This window comes from Podarcis gaigeae, assembly GCF_964106915.1.
Source record: "Podarcis gaigeae genome assembly, chromosome: 4".
Classification (NCBI taxonomy): Eukaryota; Metazoa; Chordata; class Lepidosauria; order Squamata; family Lacertidae; genus Podarcis; species Podarcis gaigeae.
In genome coordinates, this window is record NC_139677.1 from 41,668,403 (window position 1) to 41,679,824 (window position 11,422).

Consider the following 11,422-nt stretch of genomic DNA (forward strand, 5'->3'; position numbering starts at 1 on the left):
TCCTCAATATTTTATTCAAGTTGGGACCCCTGATGGGAGTTGTTAGAATCCAGCAACACCTGAGAGCTACATGTTTTCCATCCCTGTGTGGATATGCTTTTAGCCTATACTGTTTCATGGCTAAGACAAGACAGACATACAAACAGACATTCCCATTAAAAACAAAACAAAAATGAGGATATGTTTATGTTGCAGTATTGAGTAATTGCACTTGGTAGAGCTGGAAATAAGGATGTGTTTGCAACCACAGTACATTCATAAGGATACCAAATGCTTTGGAAGTGCAGAGGCAGTGACTCATACTCTGGTTTCTGTATGTTAAAACGAAATGTTCTCTTACTCAGAGGAGATTATGCACCTGGGAGAAATGGTTGAAGTGCATCCATTTGTATAGGTACCCGTATTTTTCGCACCATAACACGCACCCGACCATAACACGCACATAGTTTTTAGAGGAGGAAAACAAGAAAAAAAGTATTCTAAACGAAACAGTGGATGTATGATTTTTGTGGTTCATGCTGTGGCCACAGACATGTGATCTGACGGTGAGGTTGGGGTAGCTCAATGCAAAAATCCTGAGGATCCATGTGGATCCGTGCTTTGTAACCACGTTTTAAGTGGGGAGGGAAGGAAAAGCACTCAAGGGACAAGGAACACGCATGGGGTGGGTGGAGAAGGATGCTGTTAATAATGCAGAAGAGGGGTATAAGAGGAGAAGGCTCCTCTCCTCTCCCGCTTTGCTCCTTTAAAGGCTCTGCTTCTCTCCCTCCTCCCTGGCTCGCTAAAAAACTTTGCTGCTATTTAGCCAGCTGAGTGGGGAGGAGAAGGGAGAGCCTGCTTGCGAAAAACTTTGCTGCTATTTAGCCAGCTGAGTGGGGAGGAGAAGGGAGAGCCTGCTTGCGAAAAACTTTGCTGCTATTTAGCGAGCTGTTCTCTCCCTCCTCCCCGGCTCGCTGAAAAAAACAGCTCCAGACTCATGTAAGCGGCTCCTCTCCTCTCCCGCTTTGCTCCTTTAAAGCAAGCACGCTCTCTGTCCCTCTCTCCTCCCCACTCAGCGGCTCTTCTCCCGCTTTGCTGTTTCAAAGCAAGCCACGGAGGAGGGAGGGAAGGGGAACCATGGATCCTCTGCTCACGACTGCAGCAGATCCCCCCGCCATCCATAGGCATTCGCTCCATAACACGCACAGACATTTCCCCTTACTTTCTAGGAGGAAAAAAGTGAGTGTTGTGGTGCAAAAAATACGGTATTTTGAAAGCTGGCAGCAAAAGGGTTTGCTCCCCGTGGCCAATTTATTTTATCTTTTTTAAATTGAAACAAAAGACTAGTAGTTCTGGGATCCAGTTTGCAGCTGGGATACAGTGAGTAAGCTAGCAATCTACATCTGTAATACACCCAAGGAAGCACCGCTGATCTTTTAATTAAACCATGATCACCCAGTTTAACTTGTCTCCGAATGAAAGCAAGGTGTGCTGATATATCAGGTGACTTCACAGCACCTGTTGAGAACTAATAGGTGGTTCAACCTTCATCACACTCTAATTGATGCAGAATCAGAGTGAGTGGGAGTTGTTCAACAACACACCATGTTCAATTGAATTCTTTTGCTCAGGTCTATTAGTTTAAATAGAGCTCACACAGGAAACTTCCCAATGGGTTTTCCCTAATGGGAATTTTGTCATAGCTTTCAGTGTGGTGTAAATGGTCTGCACCCATTAGTAATTCTCAACAGATACTGTGAATTATGTTAGTATGTCAGTCATGCCTTGTTTTTATTTGGAGACAATTGAAATGGAAATCAGTGTGGAGCATTAAGGTACACATCAACCATTGTCTTCAAAAAAAGTTTGCCATTATCTGAGTTTCAGTGCAAATACCCCACACACTAACCTTGAACAGATTAAGCTATGCCAGCCAAGAAGGACAATGAACAAACTGACAAAAACCAGCCAGACCAATGGATTTCTGAAAAAGGGATACAGACAGGAATTGATGTTGGTAAAGTTTTATTCAGCCAGCGTGCCAGGTGTCAAGGGCAGGTTCAGCCAATGTGGTGCCCTGTTGTTGGACTCCAACTCCTATCAGCCACAGCTGGCATGGCAAACGGTCAGGGATGATGGATCCTATAGCTCACCAACATTTAGAGAACACCACATTGGCTAACCCTGGCCTAGGGGCTGCCATATCCTCAAATTTAACACAGCTGCTATGCCCCAAAACTCATGTGAACCGTCACTGCTGTGAAGCAGAATGGGGAAAGAACCTCCATCTCACCATCTGACTAATGGAAAGTAATTGGAAATCTGTCTTGGGGTTTTCAACAAGTGTCTTATCACATTTACCATCTCATCGTACACAAGAACAGAGGTTGGCAACTTCTTGGCAATGACTTGCTGGTAAATACTAATGACTTTCCATACAGCTCCAGGTATATTTGCCACCTGGAGTTGCCTTGAAGCATTTAGGGAATGAATCATTCAGTTACCGATTTAGTTGCCTGTACCTTAGACACAATTATAATTTTGACTATATCTGTAAATAACATATTATGCTAGTCTAATGGTTGCCAAGCAATTACAGGATAATTTATGGTGAAATGTACTTCTCAAAGGCTCAAGATTTCCACATGCTTCATTGCAATGCAGGTTCTTTGCACAGCATGTGAGTGACTTGTGATGCTCCCCAGCCCATCTCATCTCACCGCATCTTGTTAACAGGAGCTTTGTATTAGTCATGTAATACTACATACTGACGAGTGGACATAATTTTCCATGAACCGAAGCGCAATCGAAACTAATTTGGTGCCTTCTTCCAATTAAGTATTATAGAGATTTTCACCCTGCCTTTCAAACAAATCCCCAGGGTGGTTTATGCAACTTCAGAGATGCAATAAAAACAAAAACAAAGAACAGGCAAACAATATGTTTCAAAAAGCAGAAAAAGAATGGAACAAGTGATAGAAAGCAAAGCACTGTGCTGGTTACAGCAACCATTTTAAGTTACTCCCCCCAAGTTGAGACCATGACAGTGGGTTCAGACAATCCAATGTCTCCTTTGGGATAGAAGGGCCAATGCAGGTATCAGAGGACTAAGGGAGTTGGGCTATTATATTGACATGTTTGTACATGTGATGCTCATATTATGATAATGGGGTGTGCAGGTGGAAAGAGTGTCTCTCTTTACATCTTGTACTCACTCAATGGCGTCCCTATTAGTAGAGTCCAGGCCAGGCATTGCTCCCATTGCAATATCCCTACTTCCTCTTCATATCAGTGGACGGCAACTAGTCATTTATGTAAGAGAAACATAAAAGGGTTCATCTGGTGATTTGGCTAAGATGAAAGCCATTATCTCAGAGATAAATAGTTCCAGAATTATCTGTAATCAAAGCTAAAGACACAGCCCCTTTCTCTTCTGCACATCTACAGAAATCTTCCTTTGTGTGTAAAAGCAGACTTTAAAGTTCAGAGTCCATCTTCCCAAGCTCAAGTAAAGTGCCACATAATCTCAGAACAGTAGGAATAGCTTTGACAATCAGGGTTCTTTTCAAATGTGGACTTGCCAAAGCATTTGTATAGCTAGAAAGAACAGTTTTGCTAGGTCTTTCTTTGCTCTATACCTTGAATTACAAAAGGATTTGTTATAATAATGTCAAAAGGAACCTGAAAAGGACCGCATAATGGCATGGAAATGCACTTTATCTTGCTGAGATGCATACAATATTCAAGAGGTGCCAATGTGAATTTGGATTAGACTGCATTTGACTTGCCTAAGACTTGCTGTGATGTAGATTGCCAAATAGTGATATGTAGCATCTGAGTGAATTATGTGCATGGTCTGTGTGCCAGGCCAGTGTTTGCAATAATCCAACTCGTGTCATGATTGGCAGTTATTATACAAGCATCTATTGTTAAGAAAGAGAGAGAGAGAGGCAACTTCACACCACTGTCTTTGAAAGTGGTTGTCAATTGAATACTTCAGAGCTGAACAGTGGTTTGACTTCAGGAATATGTAGATCTACAGAGGTGAAAGGAATCATGGTTCCAATTTTTATCTTATTAACAACATTTCTAGTAGAAAATGTAATAAGATTCAATACAATTCATTCCTCTCATGTTAAGTATTAAAATAATGATATCCCTTATAATTTCTAAATGACTATGGATCAGCTATAGTGTTGTGAAGGTGCTGCCATGACCTTTCATTTTTAATTCTCTTTTATGCAAGTTTCTGACTTGCATAAATTTGACAACCCCACAGTGTTTCCACAACTTTCATATTAATTCTACCTTAATGGGACTCTTTGGCTTAACTTTCCAGGTTTGGGCATTTAATATCCTAGCCATAGAAAGAATATATGACAGGTATAGCTGATAGATGGCCAGAAGACTGCATTTTACAATATTTAGTAGGCAGATGGGATAATCTCAGTTTAAATCTGTTTGCAATATAACTTTAATCATCACGTTGCCATGAGCCCATAGCCTTCTGGCATCTTCAACATATATGATAAAAGTGTTTTAAAATTAATGTATCAGTCCCAACAATGTCCTGGCTCTGACACATTCTCACTCATATATTTTAACAATGCAAAGTGGAGCTTTCCCACTTCACTGAATCAGTGGGAAATTAGCTCAAGAACATAATAGTGCCATCACATCACATCAAGCATCTAGGACCTACATCCTGCTTCCTACAGTGGCCAATCAGATGCTTCTGGGAAGTCCACAAGCAGGGCTCGGAAGTGATGGTCCTCTCCCAATGGTGCAATTGGAGAGCATAGAAAAGTAGACTTCGTGTGAACGCGGAGGCTCCATATAACTAACATGGGTAGTAGTCATAGTTAGACCTATCCTTTACGAATCTGCCCAGATCCCTGGTTCAATGGGGAAGCCGTGAATTTCTTGGCCTTATGGCTGAGGTCAAATATATGGTGTAGCAGTACAACTGTCTTTGGCCTATTGAGGCAAACCCTCCAAGTGTCCCTGTTTTCCAGGGACAGTCCCAGATTTACAGAAGCTGTCCAGGTTTCTAATTTGATCCCAGAATCATTAGGACGTCCCTATTTTCATCAGAGAAATATTGGAGGGTATGGAGTTATCCGATCCCTGAGCCATCTGAAGACAGACCTGTATAGGGAAGGTTTTTTTAAAAAAATAATAATGTTTTATTATGCTTTTATATTATGTTGGAAGCAGCCCAGGGTGACTGGGACATCTCTGTCAGATGGATGGGGAATAAATAGTAAAATTAGTATTAATAATATTATTATGGAACAGACATCCCTATTTTCATTGGAGAAACGTTGGAGAGTATGCTGAGTTGACACCTGTATGTAACTACACAATACAATGTTCATTTAAGCATAGCATCTGCACATGAGGAGGCTATTCAATTTTATTTTATTTTTAATAGTATCTGGTATGGTCCTTCCTGGTGAAAGGGTTCAGCTTGACTTGATTTGGATTCCCTCTCATGGTGCTTTATTCCTCTTCAAAGCACAACTTATCTCGCGTCCTTCCAAAGGACACACTCGGTGTTCTCACCTAAAGAGAGCTACACACCTAAAAGAAATGAGGAAAACAAGGTGGAGTGACTACAATGCTTTTATGTAGGAGGTTGGAGCAGAGACTTGTGCAACTAGTTCTGCTCCCATTGCGGCCAGCCTTAAAAAACCAAGACACAAAATCAAAGCAGATGGATACGTCGAGGCCATAGTTGTCATGTGTCAGTAGCCACAGTGGCCAATCTGATACATATGGGAAGCTGGTGAGAACTTTCCACAGGCACCTGGTTGGCCATCATGAGAACAAAACTAGATGGGTCTTCGGCCTGGTCTAGCAGGGTTTGTCTTATGTTCTTAAGGAGTGGGCATGATTCATACAGTCCCATTTTCCCAGGTCCAGCATTCCAGGATGGGACTGGAGGGCGGGGGGACATTTGCCAGTTACAGGGCTTCAGACTCTTGTCTAAAATGCCTGCTACTAACAGACTGGCCTGCCCTTCATTCATTGCCCTGAGGACACAAGTGAGGACAACAGAGAGGCTGTCAACTGGCGAACTGCCTTCCTGGTAGCACTTGCTCCAATGTTTACCTTGTGGCATGGTAATGGGGGTTCCAAGGCATCAGGCCCTCAGATGACCTGGTTGGTGCAGGCCAGCTATGAAAGCAGCCGACCGAAGGGCCCTCCAAAGCAGGAATGGTGTCTGGCTTTCCCTGAGGAGTTCTGTCAACCCAGATGTTGACATGTCCTCCAACATTTCTCTGATGAAAATAGAGATATCCTATACAGTAACAACAACTCGCCCATCTGATTGGGCTGCCCTAGCCATTCTGGGAGGCTTCCAACATATATAAAAAGAGAATGAAACATGAAATATTAAACATATCCCTTATACAGGACTGTCTTCAGGTGTCTTCTAAAGGTTGTATCTCTCTGGCTCAGGGGCCACTTAACCCTCCAACATTTCTCCAATCAAATTAGGGATGTCCTAAGGGAAAACAAGACATTCCAGGATCAAATCAGAAATCGGAATGGCTTCTGTAAATCTGGGACTGTCCCTAGAAAATAGAGACAATTGGAGAGTCTGTGTCTGTGGTGGATTTTGAACGAAGCCAGCATGCGCTGGGTGCATTGTTTGAATGATAGAGCAAAGCAGTTCAGGTAATTCAGTTCAGGCTGCCATCCCACTTGAGTAAGTGCCACTAAACAAAGCGAGACTTATTTCTGAGAAAACGTGCACAAAATTGCATTGTTACTCATCTATTTTGGGAATAGTTTTCTCTCTGTATACTAAAATGAGCCTTCGTGAGCCTTCACTTCATCTGGCATTTTCCCACTAAGACTTCTGAACTCTGAGAAGTCCATTTGCTGTTCTTTTTAGCAGAAAAGCTAACATTATCACTTCTGGAGGGATTTTGTTTGAGCGCAATGTTCCTGGAAGAATGGAGTGAGCCCAGATGAAAGGCAGTAGGAGAGTGCCATCTTGTGTTTATAGTGGGAAATGTAGTTTAGGAAATAGAGGTGGTTGGTTGGGTGAGAGAGAGAGATCAGCTGGAAATGTTTACTATATGTAATAAAACTCAACAAGAGGCATGCATCTTAACTAACATTATGCAGTCTACTGGAGACAGGGCTGTCAATTCTGATCACTCATGTTTCCAGCCGGATAGCTCAGTTAAATGCAGACTTTATGAGCTTTCCAAGCATTGCCCAAATATACTATAGGTTCATTAGGTGTTTGCCAAGGAATAAGAACATGGGATAGATGCCATTGATACAATGGAATAGTGTGGCCACTTGTATTTGCATAAAATTTACCCTTACTAATATATAGGTAGAGATGCAAACTGAGAAAAAATTAATTAAGCAGAAATACAATACAGTGGTACCTCAGGTTACATACACTTCAGGTTACATACGCTTCAGGTTACATACGCTTCAGGTTACAGACTCCGCTAACCCAGAAATAGTGCCTCAGGTTAAGAACTTTGCTTCAGGATGAGAACAGAAATCATGCTCTGGCAGCGCAGCAGCAGGAGGAGGCCCCCATTAGTTAAAGTGGTCTTCAGGTTAAGAACAGTTTCAGGTTAAGTACGGACCTCCGGAACGAATTAAGTACTTAACCAGAGGTACCACTGTACATCTCACAATAGTGAGGAAGGTTATGACAGGAGATATGTCTGCTGTCTAAATGCTATCTTTTGATGGGCCTTCAAGGCATTGGATGGAATAAGTATCTAATAAATGTGAATAACAACAACATGACTGGGTTACATGCACATGTGGTTGTATATGTCTGGGCCTTGTGTGACAAATGTATTCTCTATACGTAGCAGGGCGATGTGCTCAGACTTACCTCCAGTCTCTCTTTATGCACAGACAATGCACCAACAAGCTCCCCTTGTGAACTAGGTCTCAGAATTTCTAAGACTAATGAAAACTGTTCAGACCTTCCCAACTGTAATTTTTGAAAAGCCAGTTCTCCATAAGAATACATAACATCTGCAGTCTACTCTGCCCCAATATCTGCAGCTTTTGTTGTTGGTATCAAACAAAACAAAACACTTCAGAAAGCAGTTATTCACCATGTTTGCATGGGGGTTAGCAAAACTTAAGCTTTCAAAGATAATTTTGTATGGAATACTTGTTTGATTGTTGTAATGCATACTGTTCAGAACCGAAGAGTTGACATTTGGTAATGCATTACCCTTTTCTTTTCATGTTAGGTGAGCTTTGTCTGCAGATAATTCCGGTGCCATTTTCTTTCAGTGTTCACTGGGTTCTTCACCTATGTGCCAGAACAAATTTATCATACCCTCTAAGTCCCAGTTCTTCTAAGCACCATCTAGAAGCCTCTCAAGTAAGAACCAAAGCCTGCTTGTGTCAAAATCAATAGCAAAACATCAATTGATTTCTATTTAGAATGATTCGAAGTCATATTGAATATACTGCGAGTGGGGTCAGGCATGTAGAAAAATGGGGATTTTGTCTTACCTTTACCTATTATTTCCTTCTTTGTGGACACAGGTGGTCTGCTTATTGGATTGCTCCTCTTCCTGACCACAGACAGGGCTTATAGAAGCATAGAACTGAAGAGTTGGAAGGAACGAGGGTCACCTAGTCCAACCCCCTGCAGGAATATTTTGCCCGATGTGGGTGTCAAACCGGAGAGCCAGAGATTAGGCATCTCTCTGGGAGAGGGGGGCTTCCCATGGACCCAAACAAGGCTTGAGCAGTGCACTCCAACCTATCAGAGAATTTAGCAGTCCCACTGAATGGCACCGGGTCAAAGAAGGCTAATCTAGCCTGGTTAAGAGTTTTGAAGACCTCAAGAGCTTGCCTCCACTTTTCGTGGCATTTTGGTAATAATAATAATAATGATAATAATGATAATAATAATAATAATAATAATAATAATAATAATAATAATAATAATTTTTATTTATACCCCACCCTCCCCAGCCAAGGCCGGGCTCAGAGCGGCTTACAAGCAATAAGAAAAAGGCCAGTGGAACAACTCTGTCTTACAGGCCTTGCGGAAAGAAATCAGATCCTGCAGGGCCCTGGTCTCATGAGGCAGAGCGTTCCACCAAGCCGGAGCCAGGGTTGAAAAGGCCCTGGCTCTGGTTGAAGCCAATCTAACTTCCTTAGGGCCCGGGACCACTAGGGTGTTGCTATTTATGGACCTTGAGGCTCTCCGTGGGGCATACGGTCCCGTAGGTAGATAGGCCTAACAGAGCTGCAACCCTAATATGGATTTCAGGTATTGTTTTTCAAATGGGCCAACACCTATTTTGTTGAGAAACTGCGAGCCTTGAAATATTCAAAATACCCCTTTTCACATTTTTGTGACTCATTCATAACAGCACTTCCCGTGGGGGGAACTTTCCCGTTGACAACTTTGCAATCCCACTGACTGAAGAGGAACCAGTCAGTTGATGCCGTGCGCAATTGTTGCTTACCGAATTAATTCCCTTTTATCACTATCCTAGGTAAAGATTGCTCAGTGACATCCTGCACCACACTGGGCAACATCAATTGCAACACCCTTTCACATGGTTTAACTCACCACCCTGACAGTTTGATGCATGTAGCCTAGTCTGAAAGACACAGTGCACCAGCCTGAAAAAAACACGGTACAAGCAAGATCTGTTTTCTCAAAATGTCAGAGATAAAAATTACATGAGAAAATAGGTGGCTGGAATTTTCAGGGAACTGGAACCCTGACACTCAAATGGTGGCCACAATCCAGTTAAAAGTTAGTCACGTACAAGCTCCACTGAAAGCAAAGGTGCGCAGCGCAATCTTATGCATGTTTACTTGGAAGTAAGACCCACTGTGTTTAAGGAGGCTTACTCCCTAGTAGGCTTGTTTAAGACCAGAACTTTGTATTTGTCACTAGTAATATGCTTCATTGGCTTCAAAAGAATTTAACCATTGTTAACTTTAGTTGGATCAGAACCAATGTATGAAAATAAGCCTGCTCATTTTGGTACATGTACTGCTATGTATACATTTTCCTTACAAGTTTCAAAGCAAATTTATCTTTCATTATTGGATTCAAAGCGGGGGCAGTTGACCAATTTCTCTTCATTTAGAGAGGGAGTGACCAAGACCTTTTCAGGGATGAGGAAGAACCTTTTTCAGCCTGACAGCCAAATGTCCTTGTGGACAACCTTTCCTGGGCCATATGTTGATTGTGGGCGTGGCCAGAGGCAAACAGTGGGTGGAGCAACAGGTGAGAATCTTACCTTTGTACAGTAGGTGACATTTGAGCTATGTAAAAATCAGATGTTTACACACACACACCAAATATCTCCATAACAGGCAAGCACTACGCCTTATCACAGTTCAAGGAGACATTCCAGCCAGGTGTAGATTTTTGTGGAGGATGCATTGTAGGACAACTGAGGGGTGTCTCTGAGGAAGAGCTGTGGCCTGGGGAGAGTCCTGAGGGTCAGACTGAGACATCTGGATTGGGCCACATTTGGTGTCTGGGTCTAAGGTTCCCCACCCTTGGCTCATACAATAACTGTACAGTGTTATTAAATACCAGTTGCTTAGTGAAGTGTTTTAAATGCTACAGTCTGGGCTTTTTTACTTGTTCAGTACATAGGTTGACAAGGATAGAAACTGTGAGGTCATAGATGATAGATAGATAGATAGAGATAGATATAGATAGATAGATAGATGATAGATATAGATATAGATAGATAGATAGATAGATAGATAGATAGATAGATAGATAGATAGATAGATGATGATAGATAGATAGATGATAGATAGATAGATAGATATAGATATAGATAGATAGATAGATAGATAGATAGATAGATAGATAGATTGATTGATAGATAGATGATAGATAGATAGATAGATGATAGATAGATAGATGATAGATAGATGATAGATAGATGATAGATAGATATAGATGATGATAGATAGATAGATAGATAGATAGATAGATAGATAGATAGATGATAGATGGATAGATAGATGATAGATAGATAGATAGATAGATAGATAGATAGATAGATAGATAGATAGATATTGATTGGATTGGATTGATTGATTGATTGATTGATTGATTGATTGATTGATTGTGTGACACACACTTTCTCTCTCACACACATATACACACTTGCCCAGTTTTTCAGATCCAGAGTTGAGTCCCTAAGGTTGGATGGCGCCTTGTATTCCTCTTTCTGGCAACTCCTGCAGCCAAGCTGCTTTCCTTTGGACCACACCAGCGAGGCCAAGAGGAGGGTCTTGTTGTCTCTGCAGCCCAGGACTTCCACAAATACTGCCCAGGCTTATGTCCCATGGAGGTCACTTTGGTGCTGCTAATATAGCGGTTTGACTTCACCCCTGGAGGCATACTCCATTGTCTCTTGAGACAGACAGCTGTCAACAACAAATA